Genomic DNA, 6000 nt, shown 5'->3' with positions numbered 1-6000 from the left:
TCACAGTCACATCTGGAGCCACAAAGTACACCAATTCAAAGCTGATAATAATCCAACAGTTTAGACTCAGACAACCATGACACAACCACTTTAAAGTAGTAGTCATTTGGCAGAGGATCCACAGACAAATGTCCTGTCCACTGGCTCAAAGCAAAACCCCCAAAATCACATCTGGTCTGGAGCAGATGCAGTCTGATAGTGTTCAGTGGCAAGTTGTGCCATTTGTCTATCTCCTGCTGTGCAAACTCTGCCTTCTAATTCACATGATGAGGCGAGCTGAAGAATGTGGTTTGGAAGGCCTTTAGACACAGCCGGATACTTTAATACCATGATGGACATTTTTAGGAAGAGCCCTTGGCCCTCAAACATCTGGCAGTCCAATGGACCAAGTCAACAAGCTGCCAGTGATATCACTATTGCAACAACCTGTGACTGATGGAAAGAGTGGTAGGTGTGAAGATACTGTATTTCAAAATAGATTTCTATTCTGCTCCTAAAAACCTAAACATTTCAAAACCACAGCAAAGGCTAGACATGAAACCACCACCAACACACTAGATGGCTGTACTTTATCTACATACAAAAGTGCCAAAATGTTCTTTGGGCCAGTGCCACACAGCCAACACTTGATTTCTTAAGGAATCTCTCAGCTGAGTTTGTTAAAGAACCACCTATTCAACTGAAAGGCTGTTTTGGAAACCAAAGGTAATTTGTCTATGGCATGGGGGCAAGAAATGTGTGCCAAAGTCCAGCACAATTTGTTTTTTTCCTGCTCTAACATTAAGTAAATAACTCATGACTTGAATCAGTTGTGTTAGGGCAGGAACAACATTAAATTGTTGCACAATCATTCTTGTTGCACTTCATAATGTTCCCACCATTCTATTGAAATATGCAGAATGTGGCTTGGCGTTGTCATGTTTAAACAAACATGAATTTCCCTGAAAATGTCTTTGTCTAGAAGGCAGGATATGTTACTCGAAAAAATGTGTATATAACTTGATACCATTACAGACCCTGGCTGTTTAACTTTATGCTGGTAACAATTTGGATGGTTATTTTCATCTTTGACCTAGAGAACATGACATCCATTATTTACATAAACAATCTGAAAGGTTGACCCATCTGACCACAACACACATTTCCATTGAGCTTCAGTCCATTTCAGTCCAGTCCATGAGCTGGAGTACAGATACATCGTCAGTGTTTCAGGACTTTGGGTCTTTGTCACCAACTGCTTTTTGGAAGAAATTTCTTCTTAAAACCCACATATGCAGGTTTCAAAAAGATTCTGACATTCACCAGTGTTTTGGGGTTTGTTCTTAGATAAGAACATAAATCTACACACACTTAAAAGGGCAAAGGTTTGAACAATTCTGCACTTCAAGAACACGTCACAAAGCTGACTTTTTTTTTCCTTTCTCAAGAACAAATTTAAGAGAAAACTTAGATATTGTTGAATGATGCCCATTGTTAATATATGAGTTCCATTGTGAAAAGCATAGTCTTAAACTACATTTGTGGATTTGTGGATGAACAGTGTTCATTGACTGTTTGTTAAAATATTCCCAATCCCATATGGTGTATTCATCACACAAAACACAGCTGGTGTAAATTTACATCATGTCTTTGTACCATGTCCCTTTAAATACAGGTCAAAGTGGAATTAGAAATCACTGCTATCTGTTATTAACATTTCACATGCCATCCCAACTTTTTGGGATTGAGGTTTGCATAAGGAATTAACAGTAATTAATTCCAGCATTTAAGACCATTTATTGTTAAACCTGTGTTTGAATGATCAGCAGAGCTTCATTTTACTGCATAGAAGGATGATTTTATTTTTATCTAAACTCATTTTGTGTGAATTTGCATCTCAGTATCTGTAACAAATCAACCTTTTTTATGACTCTGTGTGATAATGTGCCAAAAATAAAGTCATCAAGAAATAACACTTGTGTCTTTTAACCAACAGACCAGTTTGTCTCTAATTGGTCTCAGCTGTTACCATGAGAACATGTCCTGTTTTATACAACGTCATGAAATGACTATCCATTTGTTTTGCCCATAAATGATAAAGTCAACGTTGTTGTTGTAGCTATGGCCATTATTTTATATGATTTTAATTCAAAGTCATGTGTGTGACGATGTATTAGTGTAGCATTACTTAGTAGAAGAAATGGGTTGGTCACAAATGAAGACCAGTCTTTCATAACATGCTAAAAAATAACTGTCCTCTCATGAACAAAGTACACGTGGTAGGATTTTTTTCTTTCTCTCTTTCTATTGCAAGACAAATACATGCACTGATATCAATTTGTCAAAATCCCCTCGTCATATTGACTTCATCGAGTTAAACCTCCCGTGGGCCATGAATCAAACTGATGATTATGCACATAATGATTAAGTGAGGGTTCAATTTGCAGATTGCATTCAGGATTTCTCAAGGGTCACTTGCTTAGTGTTTTCTTTTTCGCCTTCTTTTCTATGTCTGTGTGGTACTTCCTACACATTTGATCTTTATAATCTAGATTTACATTCAGTATACAGTACTGTGCAAAAGTCAAAGACCTTCATTTATTTAATTTCCAGTTAAAACGGCCATTAAGAGCAAGCTATTTATTTTTTTGTATCAGGAAATAAGCAGAAAAAACATACTGAGCAGACAATGACCTCAGTGGCCTCAACAACTGAATATAATATAATCAGTACTCAGTATCTGTAAAAAGTCCACACTTTGCCTTTATTACAGCTTTCCTTCCTTCCTGAAGGCTTGTGATCATTTTTTCAGTCTTAGAAGTTGGTTGCATTTTCTGCTTCACAATCCAAGTAATTCTAAACATTCAACAATGTTGAGGTTTGGACTCTGGGGTGGCCAGTCCATTTGTCAAAGATTAAAGCTTTAAGTACTACTTATGGTCTAACACATACAGTTGTCATTAATACCTTAATAATACCTAATACCTTTCTCAATATATTTCAACAATTTTTTGAACTTCAACTTTGGAACCTCTTATTTAATTTATTTTCCTTTGACTTTCCCTATGAAAGTCGATGATCTTATATCTAGTTTCCTTAGAAATATCTCCTTAAAAGAAACAACTTGTATTTAAAGGCTGTTTTTACTAGAAATTAAATAAATGAAGGGTGGTCTCTGACAATTGCACAGTACTGTATATTCTGTATTAACACTGCATTTTGTGACTTTTTCTTGACCACACTTTATGATGATAGTCCCTTAAAGATTATCTGCGGTAGATTTAAACATTCAAAACTATCTGTGTCAAAGTTCGGTTTAGGACAGGCTTGACGATAAGGAATAAGGATAGGTTTGGGTAAAGGAATAAAATCTGTTACAAAAAAACTTAGTTGCATATCAAACCAGACCAGAAGCAAGTGAGAACCTGGCCGACAGGAGCTCTCTTTGCTCTTCAAGACTGTTTTGAGCACACTGACTGGGAGATGTTCAGAGAAACAGCAACCTCTGGTGACTCCATCAACCTGGAAGAGTATACAGAATCAGTGACTGGCTACATCAGCAAGTGCACTGATGATGTTAGTGTCTCCAAACTTATCACTACACACCCCAACCAGAAACCATGGATGACTGCAAAGGTGAGCATGCTGCTAAGAACCCACGACAAGGGTTTCAAGTCAAGGCACAAAGCAAGCCTCAGGATGGCAAGAGCCAAGCATTCCCTGGCCATCAGAGTGGCAAAGCGTGCCTACTCAAAGAAAATCCACAATAATTTTCAAAAACACTGCTGACACATGGCGCATGTGGCAAGGCATCCAGGCCATCACCAACTACAAGTCACCTCCACCTGCTTGTGACAATGATGCCTCCCTTCCAGACGCACTTAGTAACGTCTATTCACGGTTTGAAGCAAAGAACGGCATGACGGCGAAGAAAACCACACTTCCTCCAAGTGAACAGGTACTGTGCCTGTCCACAGCTGATGTGCGGAGAACTCTACACAGAGTCAACCCACGAAAAGCACCAGGATCCGACAGCATACCAGGCAGAGTGCTCAGAGAATGCGCTGAACAGCTGGCTGATGTTCTCACAGACATATTCAAGATCTCTCTGAGCACTGCAGTCGTTCCAATGTGCTCCAAGTCCACCACTATCATCCCTGTGCAGAAGAAGTCTCCAGTGTCCTGCCTCAATGACTACCGTCCCGTTGCACTCACTCCCTTCATCATGAAGTGCTTCGAGAGGCATGTCATGAGGCACATTAAAGACCAGCTTCCTCCTATACTGGACCCACTGTAATTTGCATATCGCCCCAACTGCTCAACAGACGTCGTCCTCTCCACCACACTCCACCTGGCTATCACCCATCTGGACAATAAAGACATCCAAGTCAGAATGCTGGTCATAGACTTCAGTTCAGCATTGAACACCATCAACCCTGGATTTCCTGACTGAGAGACATCAATTAGTCAGTATAGGTATTAACATCTCCAGCACCACCACACCGAGCACCAGCGCCCCTCAGAGCTGTGTGCTTAGTCCGCTGCTGTTTACTCTGCTGACTCATGACTGTACTGCAAAGTACAGCTCAAACCACATCAAGTTCGCTGATGATGCATCTGTGGTGGGTCTGATCAGCAAGAATGATGAGTCAGCGTACAGACAGAAGGTGCAGCAGCTAACGGACTGGTGGAGAACCAACAACCTGTCTCTGAATGTGGACAAAACTAAGGAGATGGTTGTTGACTTCAGAAGAGTGCGGGGTGACCACCCCCCACTGAACATCACTGGCTCTGCTGTGGAAAACATCAAGTTCCTCAGTGTCTACATCAGAGAGAACCTCTACCTGGTCCGTCAACACCAACTCCATAACCAAGGGAGCCCAGCAGCGCCTATACTTCCTGCAGAGACAGAAGAAGGCTCATCTACTCCCTCCTATACTCACCATGTTGCCTCCGACCGCAAGACCCTACAGTGTATAGTGAGGACAGCTGAGAAGATCACTGGGGTCTCTCTCCCCTCCATCATGGACATCTACACCACATGCTGTATCCAGAAAGCCACTAGCATTGTGGATGACCCCATCCATCCCTCACACAGACCTTTATCACTGCTTCCGTCTGGCAGAAGGTACCAGCATCCATGCCATCACTGCCAGACTCTGCAACAGCTTTGTTACGCAAACAATCAGGTTTTTAAACTCACAAGGACTAATCTGAAAGCCCCCCTCACACGCATACTCTATACTCTACACACACACACACACACACACACACACACACACCTGTTTTGGAAAACTGAACCTGCTGGGCCTGAACGCCTCCCTCTGTAACTGGGTCCTGGATTTCCTGACTGAGACACCTCAGTTACCTCTACTTGCACTATCTGGAACACTGCTGCTAACACTGTGTTTACACTGTTTTACTCAGGTTTTACTACCTCAGTAACTGTTGTGTTTAAGTCTGTTATCTGACTGTGTGACTCACAGATCACAGCATGTTAATATCTCTGCACCTTATTCTCACTACCTCATGTCCAGAAATGTGTCCTGTGTCAGTGCTGAACTGTCCTGTCTGTTTACTGTGTTTAATTTATCATATTTATTGTACTGTTTCTAGTTTTTTTTTGTTTGAACAGTATGTCTGCACATTCATACTTTGTACTTTTTGTTCCTTGTTGCAACGAGTTCTTCTTGGAGGAACGTAATTTCACTCCACTGTGCACTTGTGCATGGATGGAATGACAATAAAAGCCTCTTGACTCTTGACTTGATATTTAGTTTAAAGGTGAGCGAAGCATCTACAGGAGACTCTCAAAATGAAGTACTGCGCTTTTTCGTTTTTGTGTCAAGCACTGACCAAACTCGTTTATTTCTGAGCACAAACATGGCATTGATCAAAGTTTTCCAAGGAAGAGAAATTCATATCAAATCACACAGTGTTTTTGTTATCACTCATGAAAAACGTCTAGCAACATCTAAACATATTTAGAAGAAAAGTTCTTGTTTGCCAACTGAATGTGTC

The sequence above is a fragment of the Pygocentrus nattereri genome, chromosome 25 (genome assembly GCF_015220715.1).
Source record: "Pygocentrus nattereri isolate fPygNat1 chromosome 25, fPygNat1.pri, whole genome shotgun sequence".
Classification (NCBI taxonomy): domain Eukaryota; kingdom Metazoa; phylum Chordata; class Actinopteri; order Characiformes; family Serrasalmidae; genus Pygocentrus; species Pygocentrus nattereri.
The sequence above is the reverse complement of the archived record's forward strand: the minus strand, read 5'-3'. Positions refer to the sequence as shown.